Source organism: Anoplolepis gracilipes, unplaced genomic scaffold (assembly GCF_047496725.1).
Source record: "Anoplolepis gracilipes unplaced genomic scaffold, ASM4749672v1 Contig18, whole genome shotgun sequence".
Taxonomy (NCBI): domain Eukaryota; kingdom Metazoa; phylum Arthropoda; class Insecta; order Hymenoptera; family Formicidae; genus Anoplolepis; species Anoplolepis gracilipes.
In genome coordinates this window covers 255,001-279,035 of record NW_027328669.1, presented here as the reverse complement: position 1 = coordinate 279,035, position 24,035 = coordinate 255,001, and the positions used below count along the sequence as shown (strand labels likewise).

General features: G+C 29.7%; 1 protein-coding gene across 3 annotated transcripts in view; it reads left to right on the top strand.

The window, feature by feature from the left end:
- The first annotated feature begins 10,465 nt into the window (after positions 1-10,465).
- The window catches only part of LOC140675724 (uncharacterized), a 77,394-nt gene continuing 63,824 nt past the window's right edge, over positions 10,466-24,035 (top strand). For 2 of the 3 annotated variants that reach the window (XR_012048440.1, XR_012048441.1), the window contains exons 1-2: positions 10,466-10,593; positions 11,921-12,047. The gene's annotated coding sequence lies outside the window, so the exon portion shown is untranslated. Of the gene's footprint in view, positions 10,594-11,920; positions 12,048-22,159; positions 22,426-24,035 lie in introns of those variants that run through there. The other variant, XR_012048439.1, reaches the window with a different exon arrangement.

Here is a 24,035-nt window from a genome sequence, read left to right as displayed (position 1 = left end):
TCGCGGTCGTAGCATGAGAGGATTTTTTGTCGTAGGATAAGAAGTTTCATAGCATAAGAGGGTCGTAGGATAAAAGGTCCGACTGTACTTCAATTCTGTGATTATAATATAAAGAGATTTATAAAGTTATTATAAACCTTAAAAAATTTTACAATCTTAATAAAAATTTTTTATATAAATATATAACTATATAAATATACATAAATATAGAAATATATAATTATATAAATATATAAATATATAAATATATAAATATGTAAATATATAAATATGTAAATATATAAATATGTAAATATGTAAATATGTAAATATGTAAATATGTAAATATGTAAATATGTAAATATGTAAATATGTAAATATGTAAATATGTAAATATATAAATATATAAATATATAAATATATAAATATATAAATATATAAATATATAAATATATGTATAAGTATATATAAACACGTAATTATCAACTTGGCAATGAGAGCCATACGCGGATGTTAATGCGTGAATTTCTTTAGAAATTAATTCTTTCCGCGAAATTTGAATCGTACACACAGGGCACATATTTTACTTGGCGTATTTTACCAAAAAATAGATTCTCATTTTTGAGAATTCTATAATCCCTCTTTACTCCCCCTAAAGAGATGTAGACGAAAAAAATTTTTTCGTTTTACAGTTTATACGAAATATTATAAGATAGATTTCCGCTAGAAATTGCATGAAGGAATATTTGTGAACTTGTGGAAATAAGCTAAAAGTGTTAAAAAATATTTTAGTTTATAAATTATAAATTTAGTTTTACTCTAAATTTATTTCTACTTTAATTTTAGAAAATATTTATTATTTAGTTCAACCAGAGAGAAAAATAAGAAGGGTCATGCCACCGTTTTTTAGGGAACGCTTTTTCCCCGCTGTACAGTGGCGCTAACTGGATCCACAATTGAGTTTTCGGAACTACCTGGCTGGATCCACTTTCTAGTGCCACGGTAAAACGACCGATTGATTCGAGTCCGTGCTAGATCCACAAATTGTGGTTCGTGTCCGTGCTAGATCCATAATCGTGGATCTCAAAAGTACGAAACATATAATAGATTTATTAATATGTTTTATTAGATATTATTAGCTGCGTGATCTTTTTCCACTTTAGCATATATTATGAAGTAATATATACGTATATATAGAATTAAAATGCATATTTTATTTCACATAAAATTTAATGTTTTAATAATTTCAATAAAAAAGTATTTTAATAAAATATATATGTGTATATTATTTCAATAAATATTACCAAAATAAAAAATACCAAATCGAAAGACCACGTACAATAACACAAAATTTCCTTAAAATTCCAGATTCTCTTAATTGAGAGAGACGTAATCGAAATTTATTAATAATTCTTTTGGTCGTGATAGACTATCCAGCTACGTTTGATCTAAAAGCTTCTAATAAATTTTATATTGGACATAGGTATATTGGATATTTTCGTGTAATAAATTATTTTGTACATTATTAAATTTCAAATTATATGTTGTAATAAATTGTGTATTCTATTTTGTGAAATATAATTATAAATATATTGTAAAATATATAATTAATTTTATGTGTAGTATAAAATTACTTATATAATATATATTTTGTAACACATTTTATAATATACTCTCTTGTTAAATGTTTTATATTAAATTTTATATCATATTTTGTAATATATATTTATAACATAATTAATTCTATGTGTAACACACATATAATACATATTTATATAATACATATTTGTGTATATAAATGTATTACAAAATATAAGGTTTCTCCTCAGAAAATGCACTTTGAGAAACATACACCGAAAAAATTGTATTCTCTATTTTAGAAGAATTCCTTCTAAAGCTTTCCTCCAATAAAATATTCTAAAAAATTCAAAATATTCCCCTCTAATGATCTTTTGTTAAGATTAGTATATGAAATAAAGAAAATATTCTTAAATATCATATTTTATTACTTTCCGTATTATTTTATTAAAAATTTTATACATTTTGTTGTGGAGATCTCCTCTCTCCTCTCCAAATTTTTGACGTCTTCAATAAATCAATCTTATTTCCATATATTACAATGTACCCTCCCTTACTAAAGCACGTCGAATCATACCTTATTACTTTCCGTTCTATTTTATTAAAAATTTTATACATTTTGTTGTGGAGACTATCTCCTCTCCAAATTTTTGACGTATTCAATAAATCCATCTTACTTCTATTTATTACAATAATGTACCTTCCCTTATTAAAGCACGTCGAATCATACCTTATTACTTTCCGTTCTATTTTATTAAAAATTTTATATATTTTGTTGTGGATATATCGTTTGGCTACTCTTCTGCCAGGCTTTGAATTGGTATATAACTAGTGCCGTGGAATCTAGAAAAATATCGTCCTATCTCTACATTACCAATCTGCGGATTATTCAATGGATAAAATTGACATATCGATATGTCATCTAAAATAAAACAGATTTTTTATGTTGTACGGATTAAAGATAATATAAGAAAAAAACTTATAATGCATAAGGATGCTACTAATATTCGTACCGTGTGCTATGTAACATATTTTATCATCCTCAGTGAGAATTATGTAATGCGCTTGATCTAATTTTCTACATTCTGAACAAATGTGCTGATCTTCTTCACGGCCTTCGGCCAGATATGGAGCTATATAACCCAATGATTCTTTTATAAACGTAGCTTTATATTTAAAATGCCAACCTATTATTACGCCAAAGTGACTTGCTTCAATCCAAGCCTCACGTGGCGATATATTTCTGCGACAATGTATTACAATCATACCAATCGCAAATTTGATTTCTTGATTTCTTATTTTTAGTTTTGTCCTTACAATGGCAGATCTAACCTGCGTGCGTGTGCGTGCGTGCGTGTTCGTGTGCGTGCGTGTGTGTGTCGTGTGCGTGCGTGTGTGTGTCGTGTGCGTGCGTGTGTGTGTCGTGTGCGTGCGTGCGTGCGTGTGTGTGTCGTGTGCGTGCACGTGTGCATATGTGTGTGTGTGCGTGTGTGTGTGCGTGTGTGCATGCGTATGCATGTGCGTATCGTATGTGTGTGGAAAATGTAATAGCAGAATATAATCAATATTTTGTTCAGTTGTTTGTAAATTAATTAATTAATATACAACTCAAGTTGTACATTTCGGTATAAAAAAAAAAGTGATACAGAAAAATAGGAAAAATTTATGAAATTTTAAACACTCATAACACAGTTAATACCTATTGTATCGAAGCGATTCAAACATGAAAATGAAATTTGGACTTTGTATTTCAAGAAACTTTTAACGTTGATTTTGTGATTAACTTCAATTAATTTTTTAATAGCGGATGATAAAATAAGAAATTGATCAATGGAAAATCCACTTTAGTGTGTTGCGTGAATTAATTGAGCTCAATGGGATACAAAACGCATCAAAGTTCAAATTCTTCCTTTCGAAATGCGTTATCGCAAAACTTGTATATGTAATTTTTCCCTAAGTTATGTTAATCTGAAAAAGTATTAATTTTATTGGGTCATCCGTCATTGAAAAACTAATCATTCTACGTAGTCGACAAAAATTTCTCAAAACATAGACTTGAAACTTTATTTTTATTTTTTGATCAGTTGATATGATAATTTTTAATTGTGTTTTAACATTTAAAATCGTTATTTAATTTAAAATTCGTATTCTCTTTAAATTAACGTAACTCGTTGAAAAATAACCATATCAAGTTCTGCGATGACGCATTTTGAAGAGAAAAATTTCAACTTTCAAGCACTTGTTATTCTATTATATATAGCTCAATTGATTCACCATGCAACTCATTCCCTAAACTTTCTCAATCAATTTTGCAGGTCTTCATTGTGACATCCGCCATTAAAAAACTAATTATCTCACCCGATCGACATTTTTCTCAATGTACACACTTCAAGCTTCATTTTCGGTTTTTAATCACGATGCGATTATTGCCTATGTTATAAGCATTTAAAATTTCATAAATTTTTCCTATTTGTCCACTTTTTTAGCGGAGAATATAGATAACTATAATTTGTATAATTTTTTTACATATTATTATATGACTATTAGTTTATATTATGAGATGCTCGATAAATTACCTTTATTGGTGCTGTAATATTAATATCTTCATTTTTTAGTATTTTTCTCATAATATTTAATTTCCACGGGTTTTTTTCCTCATTAGGTATTACTTGAAAGATAAGATCAGTTATTATCCAAGTTATTATCTAGAAAAACATAACAAAATTTTAATTATAAATATAAAAATACTTTACTCATTGCTTATAAAATATATAGAGTCCTTTAGTAAAAATAATTTTATAACAATTTACGTATTTTTACGAAAAATTAAAATTTTCATCAACAAATTACAAATTTGTAAAAATGATATAATTTCACAATAAGTTTAATAAAATTGTAGTAAGTTATAAATAATAACATTTAAAATTTTTACAAGTCTCCAAAGCTTTTTACGAACATTTTTATAAGTAATAAAGTAAATAGAATATTATCATAAAAAGTACAACTATTCTGAACTTTCTAAGTTAATTTATGAAAAACTACATGGTTCAAATTTTAGACTCTAAACATAAAAATTATATGTTTCGTACATAAAAATTATATGTAGAAATAATCTAAAAAGTTGCAGTTAAAATAAAAAAATGAAAAAAAAATATAGTTAGAATAATAATTATAGTTCTTTTTAGAATTTTTGCGTCAAAAATTACAAAATATTTCTACTATGGTCATGGATTTAACGTATCATTTAGATCAAGATCGATAATTGATTGTTATTTTAATTATTAACTAAAATTAATAAAAATACGTATAAAAAACTATATGTAAAAAATTGCCAAACTGTACATCACTAAATAGATCTTCACAAGATAAAGAATTATATCTTCCTCTGACAATGACAAAAGGTAAATTCTCGAAATAATCGATTTCGTGGTCTCTGATATTTTTGATTATCATAAAATACTCTGCATGAAACCAATATTTTTCAATATCACTGAAAATAATAAAAAATATACGTGTGTATATGTATTATATATATATATATATACACACACAATATACAAGGTGTCCAAAAATGAATGATGGGGGTTCAGTCGATTTTATAAATACAAACTCAATATTAATATGAAATTTTTAGTAATAATCAACTAAAACAGTTTTTCTACCTATTCAGTAAATCTCGATATGTCCTATTAATGGCATGACACATCTTATAATTTCAACACTTTTCATATTCTATACTAAATCCGAATGCTAAAAATCAGAATATCTACTTCTTACAATTGTTTTTATGATTCTATCCTTGAGATCACGTAAATTTATGATGTTTCACACTGTACATAACATTTCTCAGGTGTCTTTATAAGAAAACCCTCTAAACTGTTGTTAGGTAAAGTTAATTACATCTTATCATTAAACAAACACAAATCTATGACTCTCGTTCAACGAGGATAAAAAATGTGAAAATCAGAGATTTATGCTATCTCAAAAATAAAATCATAGAAACAATTGCAACAAGAATTACACAATATGTTCTGCATATAATATAAAATATGAAAAGCGTTGAAACTAGCACATATCAAAATACTAAATACATAATAAAACTGTTTGAGTTGCTGATTATGACTAAAATAAAATTATGCCAATCTTGAAAACAAGAAAGTTTAACAAATTTTTCAATTAAAATTATACGTACTATTTTGGCTTCCATATGATGGCAATACTTTGTTTTTTTCTGTAAATCAAATCATATGGTATTTTTTCCATCTTCAGAACGCAGCGTATGCCAAGCCTTCTGGCTACGTGGTAACATATAAGAGGTCGCAAATACTTATCACAGCGTTCTATAAACTATATTAAAATATAAATATATAAATGTTAAAAAATTTTATTATCATATTTTATTAATCATATTTTTTTGTTTTATAAGATATAAAAAACATAGGGTAAATGTGTCAATTATTGTGGGCCAACTAGTTACTGTGCCCTTAATTTATTTTCCTGCATAATAAAATCAAATATTATGAAATTATGGATATTAATTTTTTTTTTAATTCAATTTTTATGTAGGTTAGGTATATATTAAAATCATATGACATATTTATATTTTTTAAATACTGAAAATAATAATTAAAATTTTTGATACCTGATGTAGCTTGTTGCTCATGTTAATCTTGTTCAAAAGCTTAAGAAACAGCAATATATTTGCGTCGATATGTAATAGATTAACATACATCAGAACGTAAAAAATTAAATATTACATTATTAAAACCTATATAGATTATGAATAAATAACAGTTTAATTAATTTTTGAAATATATAACTTTATTTTTAATGAATCCAATAATTAGTAAGAATTCCGTACTTGTTTCAATTACTGCGTGTCTAGTAATTGAACAATTTTTTTGTTGATGTGGTAATTATTGTGCTCTCTCGCAGTACGATTGTTCACAGTATTTGAAGCACCGTATTTGGGAAGAGGGCACAGTATATCAGACACAATAATTCATTTTTGCGATTTTTAGGTGTCTAGTAACTGACTCAAATCTTTTTTAATTTATTTTAATTATTTTTCAGTTTTTTTTAAATATTTTAATTACAAAAAAATTTATAATATTAAGAAACCATTGAATTATGAAATGAATATTTTGAGAAGTAAAAAAAATTAGGAAAACTCTTTAAATTAATAAAAATCATCGAGCATCAGCTTAAGGAGCACAGTAATTGGCACACTTACCCTAGTTATGCTCGCACATCGCTTAACAAACTATAATTATAATATTTAACATAATCTAAATTCACTCAAAAAAATATTTTGCCAATGTAAATAGATTTCTAGACGTCTCAATTAAAATTTATTGGTATTTTTTGCGTCTGTTAGTGTTAGAATATTGTTTGTCACGTATAGAATTTATAGCAGCAATAGTCTAGCAATATCTCTAGACAATTTAGATCCTATTGCTAAATATTAATCACAAATATAATTGTTCTTGTCAATAGGTCTTAAAGATAGACACCACAGAAAATATTTTTGTCTAAAACACTAATAGTACAGATATAGATTCTGTCTTTGTCATTTAAATTGATTAAGTGCAAAATATATGCAATATCATAATATTCGCTAATAATTTATCTGTTTCAGTTAAATTTTTACATCTAGAAAATTTTTATTGAAGTTGCAAGATCATTTTTTTGAGTGAAATAACTTACATCACATATATGCCATTGAATCCCGTTCTGTTATCAATAGTTGCAATAATGTATAATTATCCAATTCGGAAGTTATAAATTTTTGGAGAATCCAAATAATCTGTTTAGCTTCTGTCTCATTCTAGAAATTGTCGTTGATATTATTGTTTCTCCAATCAAAAAATTGATCAGAAAATATCGAGAATTTTGGATGCGCAGGATATTTTGTTTTAAGGTGAAATAACACTTCTTCCGTAATATTATCTAAATACTTTTCTATAACGGAAAAGGATATATGTGGTCGATAGTATTGTACTATAATAGTAAGTAGCCGTTCTAAAAGCTGCTTTTTTTCTGACATATTTATTAATTTGTTTCGCTTGTATATTAATCGATATTGTTTTAGACATCGAATAATCATGTCAAAGTTAAATGCACTTATTAAATTGCAATCGAATTTCCTAAAATTAAATATATTTACACATTTAGAATGTACAATTGCATTAATATTTATAATACTATTTAATTTATTAAATTTTACCGTGACGATTGTGTAGCAACGATTCTATTTCATGTACAACAAAAGCTCATGTACAACAAAATGATAAATATAAGATTTCGAATTTTCGGCTATGGAACGGAGAAGACATTCCAATTCTTTTTTGTCATCATGCCATAAGCCATCTTCTGTCATTAAAGACACATAATACTGTAAGCGTTCGACATATTTTACACCTGCTTTTATTTGTTGTTTAAAATTTGAATTGTCAAAAATTTTTCCCATTTATTTGTATTATACTTTACTTTTAGAGAAGAACATCTACAATTACGATAAAAATGGTCAAATATTACACAAAACAACTCCACATTATCAGTAATAAACTAAGAACAATATATTTTTAAAGTAGAAATATGAATTTTTTAACTACATTAATATTTGGGACAAATTAAAAACATAAATATAACATCAATTTTTTATTTAATAAAGATAAAAAAATATAATGTGTTACTATTATTAACCAAATTGTACAATTATAAATAATTGCAATAATCATAGCAACACACAAACATACACACACATTCAAAGATGTATTGTTAAAGTAAAATATTACCTGTACAATATATTATTAAAGTAAATTAAACTTTTAAATATATATATATACTTAATTAAAATTAATATTAACTTAAATTAATTAAACTTGAATTAAACTTAAATCAGTATTTATTTTATTTAAAATTTGCAATCAACTTAACGTCTCAAAATGTTCAATAAATTAAAATTAACTATTGTTGACAAAAAATAAACATCATGGACCTTATTTACTGAAAATTTTTACATTATTTGTAATGTAAAAAAAGGAGTAAAAAAATTTATTTTGTTTTGTTATAACTAATCTTATTAATACATTTTTTTATCAATCTATTTTTAATTTTTAAAAAGTTACTATGGTATATACCGCTTAAATAAAGAATGTAAGTATAATTTTAAGAAATATGAAATAAAAAATACACTAACAGGTGTGTGACGCTGGCGTCTTACTTTGTAGAAACGTAGTAATTGTTGAGACTTTTTACCTTATTTTTAATAGTTTTAAGCCTACGACACACAATGCTTATTGCATACTGAATCGTATTCCAAGCATCGACAATTTAACATTTCTTTTATACCGAAATTATAGTTGGTCCATTATGGTGTGATTTAGCACGAAAACAAGTTTACGTGTTTTATAGGCTGTGTTTCAAAATTCACTGCCAGCATATTATTATCTTCGTCTAGTATTTAGTGAACAACAAGGTTGTTTGATTGACGATATGCTGGCAGTACTGACAGTGAATTTTGAAACACAGCCATAGTTTTATGTTATCTTAATCTATGATTAAACACAAATAGTTGACCACTAAATAAAAAAAAACCTGAGACAATGCAAGTTTAATTGCCTCTCACTTTGTTTTCCGATAATTTTTTAACTTTTTTAATCAAATTTTAAAAGTTTAAGAGTTTTACAATAGTTTTTACAAAAACTTCTACGCAAAAAATTATTAAAATATTTATTTAAAAAATTAAATCGCATGAGACGCCAGACGCATATAAGTACAGAAATAAAGATCGTATTTCGATATTTCTATTAATAATAATTTTCATATGTATAGAATTTTTTCAAAATTATAATTAATCGCCAATAATTATAAAATTTTATTTGAAAGTCTATAAATTATCAAAATATGACCAGCTTCTGTACTTATAATGTCTCGAGAGCGATTTAATTTGTTTAATAAATATTCTAAAAGTTTTGGAAATTAAAAACAATCTATCGAATAAAAAAAATGACTGCAAATAAGACTCTTAGGTCCGATTGCATCAACATTATTTTAGCTTTAAACAAGGCTTAAATATATGTCTGTCTTTATTCATTTAGAAAGAAAGATAAAGATAGACATATGTTTAAGTCTCACTTAAATTCAAAATAATGTTCTCAGGGTATGCTGAGCGTTATATGCGTCGCGCGCTTATACGCTGAGCGTTTTTAATTAATATTTTAATAATTATTGCAAAATAATACTTTTATGTTCAGTTTGATCTGCTCTATCTGCCCTAGAGAGTTGGGACGATTATTACCGGACATCTTGTAGATATGTATACTATTGTTCGCTAAGCGTTTTTAATTAATATTTTAATAATTATTGCGAAAATCGCAAAATGGTAGAGAACTTTTATATTCAGTTTGACTTGCTCTATCTGCCCTTGAGCTATGGGGCGGTCGCGACCGGACATCCTGTATATATACATATATATATATAATATGAAAAAGCAATTTAACTGGCGCGGATCAACCCGATACGGCGTGATCGGAAAGTTATCGGAATGCGCAAATCCACAGACCGTTGAATGATCTTCGCGCAAAGAAGCAGGGCTGTATGGAGTCGCACCCCCAAGAAACGCCCTGCGGACTTTTTTTGGCGAAGAAGTTGGCGTATCACGACTGGCTATGATCATCGACGATGGATCCTAATAATATTTCTGATCGAGATAGAAAATTCCGATCTTAGCAAAAAGCCCTTCGAAAGAATTTCGACATATTTGGCGTGTCGTAATCAGGGGTGCGTATACTATCGATACTTTCTTGAGCGCGCGGCTCGCCAGCGAGACGGCGTGTCGCTACGTAATTGGCCATAATTACGCACCCCGTGTGCGCAGGATTGATCGGGCTATCGATCCGGGATAGAAGGATCCGCGCTCAGTCTGGTGCTAGCACTTGAAGAATCCAAGAGACCCCATCGAGCAAAGACAACGAATCTCAAGAACAGGACGGAGATATCGGACTCCAGGACTCGTGAACGTGTATTGTGCCGGTGAGTTATCTGCACAGATTTGTATATATTACTAACTACTAACTCCTTAAGATAAATATTTAATTATTAATAATATAATTAGATAATTTTATAAATTTTTTGAAATTTTTATTTGCGACAGAAAAAGACTTTTAAGAGATGAAATTACTTTCGGTATATAAAGTGGTTTTTACGAGAAAAAGCTTTGTATAAAACATTTTTTGATATCTCTAATAATTTTCGAGATATAGCGAGAAAAGGAAAAAGCCGTTTTATATGTATATGAGGAATGATGTCATCTCTTAAAAATGCTTTTCCGTCGCAACTAAAATTTGTAAATCCATTTATTTGTTCATTTTCTAAACTTTTTAAAAAAATTTTAATAGTTTTTTATATACCTTTTTTCGTGTCTCAAATTTGTTTTAGTCTTATATAACACCGATGACAAATGTTATCTTAAAAAACCAGAGAAAATAACTACTACTTATTTTATATACAGCACTTATATTAAACTACTATTAAAATTTAATTTATTATTAATCATAATAACATTTTTTTACGATTAAAATTGTACAAAAAGTGACATTTTTAATTAAATATAAATTAGAAAAAAATTATTAAATGTCAAAATAATATTTAAACTTTACATGTGTGAACATAATACTTTAATATGCAATAGTTATTACAAATTGTTGTGTAATAATGGAATTACTGCAAATTTATCATTTATTGGTAAAATTAGAATTTCTTAAAAAAACACAGTTATTTTGTTTGAGCTAGTGATATTGTAAAATTTTCAAAAGACATTTTTTAATAATATCTATAATATCTAAATTTTTCCATTTTTATTAATTATTAAAGAATTGTCATTTTTTTCACGTAAATGTGGGCAACTCAATATTGAAAACAGAGTATCAGAAAATATAAAATTATGATAACGGAATTGTGTCTTCGTGTCGCGCTTGTTTCAGATGAAAAATAAGGTCATCGCGTTATTGTTCGGTTTCGTTGTCTTTGGTTTTTCTTGCATTCCGTTGACTTCGCAAGGTATTCTCGCTTTCATGTTTACGATTTGTATAACTTTGAGAAGCTATATCCCCGAATTCAGGAATAATAAAGTCTATTCACATTAAATTCGGAGGCTCACAAAAAATACGAAATATTGACCTAAATAACTTTCATTTAATTTAGTATTAATTATGTGCTAATTTGTAAGCTATATAAATTAAATAAAACTCTATTTTGCTATAAATGATTATAATTTTTTAACAATTTTTCTTGACTTATTTTCATTGGAAAACATGGCCTTTCATTGTAATTAGTATATTTATAATTTGCATTTTTATAGAACTGGATTTCACCTGAATGAGGGAGTGCGAGAAACTCATACGGATAACGAGCAGAGAAAGCCAATGAATTCAGAAACAGGACGGATAAGTCGAACTCCAGGACTCTCGGGAACGTGTATTGTACCGGTGAGTTATCTGCATAGATTTCTATATTACTAACTGCTAACTCCTTAAGATAAATATTTAATCATTAATATAATTAGATAATTTTATAAATTTAGAAATTTTTATTTGCGACAGAAAAAGACTTTTAAGAGATGAAATTACTCTCGATATAAAAAGCCGTTTTTACGAAAAAAAGCTTTGTATAAAACATTTTTTGATATTTCTAATAATTTTCGAGATATAGCGAGAAAAGGAAAAAGCCGTTTTATGTATATGAGGAATGATGTACTTTAACATGTAATAGATATTACAAATTGTTGTGTAATAATGGAATTACTGCAAATTTATCATTCATTGGTAAAATTAAACATTATATTTTTATATGTTTACAATCAAATGTTGCTGTATTTGATGTTTCATGTATATCAACGACTTTTATAGCTAAACTAAATGAAGGCTTTTCTATGAAATTTGATATATTTTGAAAAATTTTTCCAGTTATTTTTATGTCATTACTTTCATTTTTATAAATATTTGAAATAAGCATATAAGTAGAATTTCTTAAAAGAACACAGTTATTTTCTTTGAGTTAATAATATTGTAAAATTTTCAAAAGACATTTTTTTATAATATCTATAAATTTTTCCATTTTCATTAATTATTAAAGAGTTGTCATCTTTTTCACGTAAATTAAACTTGTTAGCAGATGTTAGCTTTCTATCTTCAACAACTCTATTATATATTTATTGTAAGAGATACTGTGCATTCTTCATTTTTTCTTTTTATCTGACTCATATAACTTTTGAATTTAAATGCACTAAAATTATCAAGTTTTCCAAATAATAATACATCATCGCAAAGATTATGCACGTTATATGTTTCTTATCATATATTTTTTTACTTTTCAATAAAATATCGAATTAAAGATTTTGCATATGCATTAAGCCTAATACACTCTGATGAACTGGTAAAATTCTTATAGCGATGTGTAAGCATAAAAAATGTTTATATTGAATATTAGGCAATTTTCCTTGCAATGCAACAAGATCTGTATATAAGAGAAATTATCTAAATTCTGTTGTTTTCCAATGTTCTACATCTTCTTTAGCTCTTGATAGATGATAAAACTCCTGAGAGATATATTTTCGGAAAATTTTCATAGTTTTTGATATTGAATTTATATCATGATCATTTAATTTTAATTTCCTTTTTTCCAGTCCAAAACAATATAAGTGTTTTCATAATACCAAGGCATACTAAATGCATATAATCGAGAGGCACATTACTAACTAAACCAATATCTTTTCTAAAGGAGTAAAACCTTTATGATGTTCTTGTGAATGTAAAGCAAAATTTTTATTAGTTCTTAATGTGACATCAAGTTATGGAAATGTCATTTTGTCTAAGATATTTACGTAAGATATTTACGTACTTAAGATATTTACCTTTTGCGTACATTTATTGCAACCAAAATACCCTGTATGAGATTTTATTGATAGAACAAATGCAGGTGCCTCACAAATAATTTTTTTAAATATTGGCCTAACAACTTTATTCTTTATAGTAATACCATTTTCTCTTAAAAACAAATATTCTTCCACAAATAAATTTAAAAAATCCATTGCCGATTCTGGTTTTTTAATGATAAATACCATGATAAATACGGACAATAAAAAGTTCTGAAACTTCTAATAAATTAATTGACATTAAAATAGGTCAAAATTGACTCTTTGATGATTTGCTCAATGGTAAGTCATCAATATTAATTGTTAACCGTAAAATTTCTAAATTCTCTGTTAATGTATTTTTCATCTTTTCAATTATGCCTTTTTCAATACTTAAATGTATATCTACACCAGGTGACATATTTACAATATTACATAATGAAGGAGTTTTTTGCAATGTTCTACAATCTTTTGGAACAAGCAAGTTTTCTGATTTCATTATTAATAATAATTTATTTGCAGAATTATGCGAGATATTATTTTTAATAATCCAATGAGCAATTTTATCTGTTAATGTAATTTTATTCTGCGACTAATATTTTTATACCCATCGATATTACTTTTGTTTGCGTTTAAAATATTTTCATTAAAATTTCTGTCGGTTCCATAAATTATGCAACTGTGTGAGCAACAGTTGTGCTTTAGTCTATTTGAAAAATAAAATTATGAATTTATAAGTGGTGAATATATCATTGAAATAAGACTATGGGCTTTCGATTCAATTCTGCTAAAATTCTAATAAAATACAATAAAAATAAAGGATATAAAATAATTAAATATCAAATATAAATTTGATACTTATAAAGAATGACTTGATTTTCAGTGTAAAAATAGAAAGGAGACTTGTTATCCTTCTCATTCGTATCGAGTTGTACATTCATTTACTGTCCTCGTCATTTTCATGGCGATAGTGTCCCATGTCTCTCCACTTTTTCGAAAATCTTCCAGTAGTTTGTCTTGTTCTGAACTCCATGATCTTATTTTATAAATTGTTAATCTTTTCCAGTGCCTCATGCAGTCGTAGGGTGATTTTTTAATTTCTGACCAATATGGACCCACTTATTTCGAGAATTCCTAAATGAGGAATAAACTTCTTTAGACAAAGACCTCCATATAAATCGAATCTGTCGAACTAACTGCTTGACGGTCCACATCTTTCCTCGGAGCTTAAACTTCATAAGCGCCCAAACATTTTCTATTGATTTGCATCTGGCGACTGTGAAGGCCAATCCAGTACGTCAACGTCATTTTCTTGTTTCCACGCAGTACAAAGTCTACTCCGATGTTCTAGATCATTCTCCTCTTGCAGTAGCCAATTTTCATTTTTCCTTGTAAACCACCTTTGGGCAGATGGTAATAAAGCCCTCTCATATATTTTGACTATTTTGGCAGCGTCCAAATTTTCTGTGAAGATGTGCAAGTTGCCAAATTCCTGCTTTGAGAAACAGTCCCTCAAGCAGGCAGGTCATCAACGTTTTTGACGTCGTCATAGCGTTTCATCCACTTACAAATGCCTTAGACTTTTTCATGTACTTAGCAGCCGCTCCGTACGACATTTTTGGTCCTTTCGGATGCAAACATAGAAACACAGCTTCGTAACGTGATACATACTTGACACTCATGTTGAGATATGTGCTTCTGTGACCAAGGTCAAACGATAACTAAAGATTTCTATACAAAGCATCTTGGGAGAAGGGTCCCGCTATCAGCTTACGTTCAAATATCCCCTCTAACGATTTCTAGAAAAAAGTTTTGCCGTACACGCTCTTATCAAACAGACTGTACATTCATTTACTGTCCTTATCATTTTCTTAGCGATAATGTCCCACGTCTCTTCACTTTTTTGTAGATCTTCAAGTAGCCTGTCTTGTCCATGATCTTATTTTATAAATCGTTAATCTCTCCCAGCGCCTTTTACAGTCGTAGGGTGATTTTTTAATTCCTGACTAATATGGATCCACTTATTTCGAGAATTTCTAAATGAGGAATAAAATGTTTTCAGAGTTTCATCCTAAAAGCAAAAATTTTTTTCTTTAATAAAATTATTTAAAATATCGTGTATATACATATATCATTACCTTAATCTTACTTCAACATATGTCCATTTTAATTGCGGAAGTTTGATTTCTATTTTCGAAATTTGATCTGCGACTGCCCGCTCTTCTTCAATTCAATCTTCAGTTACCGACTACCAGAATATTTGCTTGTTTCCAAGCTTAGCTTGCCCTTGTTAGCCTGGATTAAGTAATGCTCAATATATGGTCCTTTCTTAGCTGGTAATCTCACCGAGAGAACCAATGTGTCACTCTGACTCGATTGTCGAATATACGACATCAATTGACGCGCCCGCCTCCCCGAACCACCCTTTTGCCCAGCTACATCTATCACCTCCGTAGATCAGGGATAAAATTCCCGCAGGAATCTGGATAAGATTTTTTTTTCTCATAACGTCCTTATATATAGTCACCTTGTAAAATATTTTTTATCTAGACTTCGATAAGAATTGCTCGTGCAGAAAGGCCGTCGCGCTCTATTTTCGATCGAACATTCGGTTTTGCATGCTTATAAAGTCATTTAGTTATTTTGTACTTCGAAACAGCAACTTCATAAAATAAGTTAAAAATATTTCAAAAATCACTTAATATAATATGTTACGTCCAGACTCGGAAAGGATGAGTTAAAAGAAAGCAGCGTAACAGCAAGCTCTCGAAACCGTGCGGGTCAGGATGTAGGTTTCGAGTCGAACGAATTATCAGGTCCAAAAACAAGTAACGATAATGAATATCGCTTACTTCTTGTTTCGGATATTCGTCGAAAGGTCCTTTTTGGTAAAGGAAATTAATCCTTATTTCGCGAGATAAGACCAAGTGCGATCTTTCAACTGATTGAGGAGTAAAAAATCACTGAGAGAATTGAGTTTAATTTTACATAAATTTATTCATAGTTTTTAAAAGTATATTACATAAAATTATTGCTAAGTTTGGTTATAAATATGTGTATATAATATACATGTGCTTACATGTGTTTGTTATTAATTTACAATCATTTTCTATTTTATGTCGCGTGAGTACGTGTGGTGTGTGTTTTAATCGCGAGTGTTACATTAGTGCGGAGGACGTCAATCAGAATAGAGAGGGGAGAGAGATTCTACTATTAAATTTTAATTCTGATTGGAAGTTTACAATGATCTTATTAAAATAAAGAAAAGAAATGCAAAATGAAGAAGTGTACAAGTGTGTGTATAGGCGAAGGAGACATTGGAGATTCTTTAAGGGTATGTCGGAAGGTGAAAGTCTTCGAATACTTTCGTGATGATATTCCAGAGGTCTTCTGAGGATATGGATGTTAATGATGGCAAACATTGGAGTGATGGAGGTTGCGAAGGAGAAGATGTTTGACGGGGAATTTTCCGTATTCGCGGGCTGAAGGGTTCCGATTTATTAGTCCTTTTTGATAGTTTGACAAGTCAGGGGGAACGACGCCTGGGCAGTACTGACTGCTTCCAACGGTTTAAGTATTTTCGCCCCTTAAGGCGTAACGATCGGCGAATTATTGGTTTGGGCACTGTGCAATTTAAATACACGTAATAATAAGTAAATGAGAGAAGAGAAAAAGAAACAGAGCGGAACAAGAGGAAGAGTAAATAATATGGAAAATCCTCCGTGGTCCAATTACTGTCGGAGTGTTGCTGTGGATTTGCCGGTCCTGGTGGTTCACTGTTAAACTTTTGTCGTTCACTTCACAGAATGACTGGTTAATGTAGACTGGTGAAAGAACTTGTGTGTTTTCTTCCAAAACCTCTCTTTTATATGGTTTTTGGAGCAAGATTATCGCTCATGTAGTTCTGAATCATATTATTTTCTATGTTCTCTGCTGATAATTCTATCGGTTAGAAACTCTTCTAACGTTGTCAGGAACCCGTTTCCTGTTTTTAAGTGCTTCTGGTGCATTTGGAAATCATATGGAAAAGGATGTCTTTCATGATTTTGTGAGAGGACTTAGACTTAGGTATTAAGTGCATTATTATCATTTCCCAATAGATTAGAGTCGTACTGCCTTTTTCCGTTTTTTATGATAACAAGTTGTTATCGCACGCTCATGATTTTGTGAGAGGACTTGGACTTTGATATTAAGTGTATTATTATAATTTTCTAATAGATTAGAGTCGTACTGTCCTTTTCCGTTTTTTATGATAACAAATTGTTATCGCACTTTCAGTTGTTACCACGACTCCGCGAGAGTCGTTGAGACAGTATGCCCTAGTGAATGTCGCAGTATAGACAGTTAGTGTTAAAGTTCCGTGGAAGGAAAGAATCGTGCAGTCGAGATGACGTAACAAATACATTGAAAATTTTTCTTGAAATTTTATAAAAAATATTTTAGAAATTTTTCAAAAATATTTCTGTACTTTGAAAAAAGTAAATTAAAAATTTTTACAACATGGGTTATGAAATAAGATATTTTACTAACTACAAACATAAAAAGCTTAAGCATGCATTTTTTCTTACGGTTACGTATAATATATGTATTTGCTATATGTTATAAGCGCCTGAAGCAAGAAATAAGCATGTATGTTATATATATTATATTATACAGCTCGCATTAATATGCGGCAGAAGCGGCAAAGTTTGTGTATTTTTTGGCTGATTTTGCTTAACAGTCACTGGATTTTTTAGCTCAACTATAAATGGTATATACATATATACATATATATAGAACTTTGGATTGTTACGTGTTGTTTTAGTATATTGAGAAAATATATTCAAAATTAATATTATAAAATTATTAATATTAAAATGATAATAACATTTACAAAAATTCAACTACCTCAATTATAATTTATCAACTCGCAATCAGTTTTATTCATATTATAAATAGTTCAAATTTTTAGTAATGTTTTGAAGAAATTCTTCACACAATTAGAATAATGAAAGTATTTCTCTCGCAATCTACCTCTACAATGTGTATAGTTATACAAACAAGCGTTGTCTCAATGTATACGTTATTGCTTAAACCTGATTTTTTTTCTATAAAAGTAATGATATGAAGAAAATGCGTTAATTGAGAATAAGTAGTATATTATTATAATATTATGCTATTGTTATGTCCAGACTCGAAAACCAAGAATGTGATAATGAAAGGACAGAACTTACCCTTGTCGAAACGCGTAAAGCCTTAACGCTTTCGACTCGAACGAACGGTGGAAGGCCGGACCTGGTCAAAGACCTCGAGGGTCTCTTTTACTAGGTCGGTAGGCCGTTCGTTCGGTGGTCCCTTTTCGGTAAAGGAAGTTAATCCTTGTTACGCGGGACGGAACCTTGTGCGATCTGGGACTCAGGGAATATGTTTGAAAGGATTAATAAATTTGATTTAAAATTAAAATTTTTAATTTTTATTCATTTATTAAATGAAAATGAAAATGTATATAAGTATATAGGTTTTAAAAAATTATTATCATTTTAATTAGTCTAATTAATCTTATTAATAGATTGAGTGTGTGGTTGTATGTGTATTCACGGGTGTTACATCAGTTCGGAGGGACGTCAGCCAGGTAAATTGGAAGTAGAAAAATAAAAAAAAGGATTTATTATCTGACTGGTATTTATACAATAATATTTAAAATTCTAAGGGCAGGGGGAGGAAAAGAATTATGCTTCTTCGAAGGTAATTGTGGAAGGGGGGAATTTCTTCCAGAGAGCCTCTATCGGAACGGCGAGGGGATATCTAAAACCAGGGAGGAACCATGGGATAACGGATCCCGAAGGCTTGTTCGCAAGGACGAAGTGTAGTGTCTTCAAATCTACAGGACCAGGCCCGATTGTATACAAGCCATTTGGAAGGAGATGTCGGATTCTTGAGAGGTTATTTATTAAATATTGGATAGGATCTTGAGGCAGGGGACGAGGAGGTTCTTGGTGTTTGGAAGTTTCGGCGTTCGCGTTTTCTTTCTCGAGGTCGACGACGACCTCGACAATATCACGAAGGGCCTCCCAAATTTCATCCGATTCTTCTTGAGAATCAGGTGAATTGTGAGGGGAAGATGGGGGTGAATCTCCCAGGACGATGGTAGAAGCTGGTGAGAATGGAGGTGGAAGGGGTTCAGAAGTAGAGGGAGTTTTGTTGGAAGGGCCCGGTAAATCGAGAAACGATGAGGAGGATTGCTTGTGCGAGGATGATACTACTGAATGCGAAAGGGGAGGGGGATCGATGGAGGTGCGAGGAGAAGGGTTAGGTGAGAGGGGTGGTTTCGGCTCTCTTGAAGGAGGAAGGGGAGGATGGGACTCTGCGTGTGTGTGCGATGACTGTTCGCGAAAAAATTGATTTTTTAATTCTATCTCAAGATTGGAAATATCTTTTTTAAAATTATAACTTGCTGTCGTCTGAGCCAAAACTCTTCGGGCACGTCGGTTCTTAAGGCTGCGGAGACGTTTTGCTTTAGCCTTTAGGCATTTCGGATGAACGGGCTCCACTATGAACCCACGCAAATGTTAGGAAAACTTATCGTTTATTTTTGGCGAGACAGTTCTAATTAGTAAAATTTATAATATTCTTAATATAATTTAAGTCAAGAAATTATATTATTTAAAACGCGTAATATAGGGAGGAGAGAGGAGGGAGAAGAAGAGAGAAGAAGAGAGGAAAGAAAAAAAAAGAATAAAATAAAAAAAAATAAAAAAAAAAGTAAAAAAAAAGCGGAATAGCACAAAAGGAAGAAAGTAATAATTAAATTGTAATGAATGATTAAAGGACCAGAGGAAAAACGGAATTCTGGAGAAGTTTGCTTCTGTAGAGAATATTGAAAGAATTTGCAGGTTCTGCCTAATTATATTTTGTACCAGTATACGAGATACCGGTTCCGCAAAATATACAGGTACTCGCAGAAATAATAGGAAGAATTTGCAAGTTCAACCTAGTTATATTTTGTACCAGTACACGAGATACCGGTTCCGCAAAATACACAGGTCCCCGCAGAGAAAATAGAAAGAATTTGCAAGTTCAACCTGGTTATATTTTGTACCAGTACACGAGATACCAGTTCCGCAAAATACACAGGTATTCGCAGAGAAAATTGAAAGACGTGAAAATGAAGAGGATGAGAAATAAACATAAACAACAAGAAAAGAAGAACTAATTATAATGCCAAGAGTAAAATAAGGAGTAACTGATCAAACAGTAATGATAAAATAAAGAACAAAAATCAAGAACTGTCTCGCTATAATTACAATAACCAAATTTTAACTGGAGAAGGTGAAATCAACAGATAAAGTTATTCTCTCGGTACTTACTACTTATTGCGTACGCTGATGGTTTTAAAAGGACCTCGGCAGTGGATTTAGCAGCGTCGGTCTGAATTCGGCAGGAGCTTTGGTTAGCGGTCCAATCCTTCGTATTAAATGGCACAACCACTCGCAATGATTGATACTCGTTATCGTTTTGAACCTTTAATTTGCACGCAACCACTTCACAAAAGTCTGTGTTAAGAGCCGAAACGCACGTCGCGGATTTGAAAGTATTAATACTCGTAAGTGTTAACACCCGCAGAATTAATAGCAGAAATGGAGTATCAATTTCGCGTCTCGAAGCCGAGGTCGGAGAAATAGTTCATACCGAACGAGAGATAGAGCAGAAGAAGTGATGGTGATGATAATGATACTGATACTGATTGATTCTGATACCGATACTGATGTCGCGGCGCATTGCTCTTCGCCTTAAATACTAGGATTCATACCTTCTCTCGATTAGACATTTGGACGAATTAGAATTTTAATTAACGCCCTCTTATGCTTAGGGGGTGTTTCCTTCGACTTCGAGTCTCAAAAATTTCTTCTCTATTGGTTCAAGAGATTTTTCGATTTGGCCAATGAGGAGTTTGGTACCGTCAGAGTCGCTTATCGCTATTTAGAAATTTATAATAAACAGCTGTCACTTTAGGTGGTCCGTCAGGCGAGCTCTCTTATCGAATGTTTCTTAAGTTTTCGTCGCCGTTTCAAATTTATGATTGCAGTTCTAAACAACTGCCTCGAGTTACGGCGACTCTGTTTTATTTAAAATTCTTTTGGAGTTTAGAGAGTCGTTCAAATGTTTATTCTTTATTAGATTTCTAAGACTTCTTTGGTTGTCTTATTTAAAGTTGGTCTCGCCTTACGGAGGTTTGTTAAAAATTTTATTATCCACATAACGTAATATTCGTGGAGTGCGACTAAAGTGACAGCTCTCACGGTTTGATATTTCCCGTAGAAAGTTCTTAGAATCATTATCTTTAAATGTTTATGCATTCCTCTCGAAAAGAAAGAATCGTGAAGTCTACAGGACGTAACACTATGTTATATTATATTTATTATATTATGTATTTAGATTATATATATAATCTAATAATGCGTATAATATGATTGTATATTTTACTTTAAAACATTTATGTATATATATTTCTTATATATAATATTCATATATATTTATATATGAATATTATATATATATATATATATATATATATATATATATACATATATATAGTATATATATACAATCTAATAATGTGTATAATATGATTGTGTATTTTACTTTAAAACATTTATGTATATATATTTCTTATACATAATATTCATATATATATATATATATATATAGTGGAGCGTTGTTGAACGAGTGACCAACAAGTCGAGACATCCTAACGTGACCTCTCTCCAAGCGGCTATTAAGGCGGCGTTCACAAATATGGACAAGGCTGTATTGCAGAAAGCGTGCCAGCGCTTTAGGCCAAGGATCGAAGCAATTATCGATGCAAAAGGCGGTTATATAGAATAATTTTATTCTAAAAGAATGTCATTATGAATGTGTAAAAAGTTTTTTCCCTAATTCTTACATTTTGATAAATAAAATTTTGCTTAAACAAATTATTCATTTTGTCCGGATTTTGGTGGCGGACCCTGTATATATAAAATTCACAAAATATAATCTAAGATATTTTTAGCTAGATAATTTTTGAAAACATATATATGAATAAAGATTAAGACAATTAAAGTAATTAACAGTAAACAACAAATTTAATGTGATAAAACAACACTACTATACATATACACATATATTACATAATTATTACATATATTACAAAACAATAAAATGAATGATAACATGAAAATTGATTACATGATTACAAGAAATTTATTACAACAAATTTTGTTGCATTAATTTTTTTGTTTAATATAGTATATCTAATTATTAGGTGTACAAATGAATAATCCAATTTTTTCAGCTACATTCAAGATTTATTTTAAAAGAAAGTAAATTAAATTATTCAATCAAAGTATTCGCCGTTGCTTTCTATAACTTTAAGCCATCTTTGAGGCAGCTGATGAATTCCATCTCGGAAAAATTTTACGTCTTTGGACACGATAAAGTCGTCAAGCCATTTTCGGATCTCATCCACTGATTGGAAGTGCATATCGGACAAGACGTGTTGCATCGACCGGAACAAGTGGTAATCGGATGGAGCAATGTCTGGTGAATACGCCGGGTGCTGCAAGACGTCCCAGACAAGACTCATTATGGTGTCTTTTGTATTGGAAGCAATGTGTGGCCTGGCGTTGTCATGCAACAATTTCACTGGACGTTCTCCTTTGCCAGTATACGGGCGTTTTCGTTCCAAGTCTTGACTCAAGCAGATTAATTGACGTTGGTAGCAGTCCGCAGTAACTGTTTCACCCGGTTCCAACAACTCATAATAAAGCACGCCCTTGATATCCCAGGTAGCACAGGTTCGTTTTATAAACGTTTTCTAAACGTATCCAATATTTTTTAAACGTCAAACACTAATAAGAAACGTTTCAACAGAAACATTTTTAAAACCATAGTTTAAGAAACGTATTTTTTACGTTTCTATAAGGCCTGATTGCATCAACATTATTTTGGCTTTAAACGAGACTTAAATATATATATATATATATATATATATATATATATATATCTGTTTTTATTAATTTAGAAAGAAAAATAAAGATAGATACATGTTTAAGTCGCACTTAAATCCAAAATAATGTTGGTACAATATCGGGCCTAAATAGAATAAAAATTAATGTTTTAATTCAAAATTATATATATATATATATATATATATATATGTGTGTGTGTGTATATATATATACATATAATTTTGAATTAAAAAAATTAATGTATTTTTAATTTTAGATATTCATATTCATAGTCCGATTTTATATTGAAGACCGTCTTAATAATAAGTATACAGTCTTAATAATAATGTGTTGTAATTCAATCACAGAATCGTAATAACATATCTTAAGATATTATACTTAAAACGATCTTGAAATAAAAATAATGGACTATGAATATCGAAATGAATAGCGGGGTGATTCTCTCTCTCTCTTTCTCTTCCTCTTTCCATTGTCTTACTAACAAAAAGTACTAAGGTTATATTCCATTTATTTGGAATGATCGCAGAGTTATTGCATATATTTGCTGTTCAAACAAGAAAACTTTTATTGTGAAT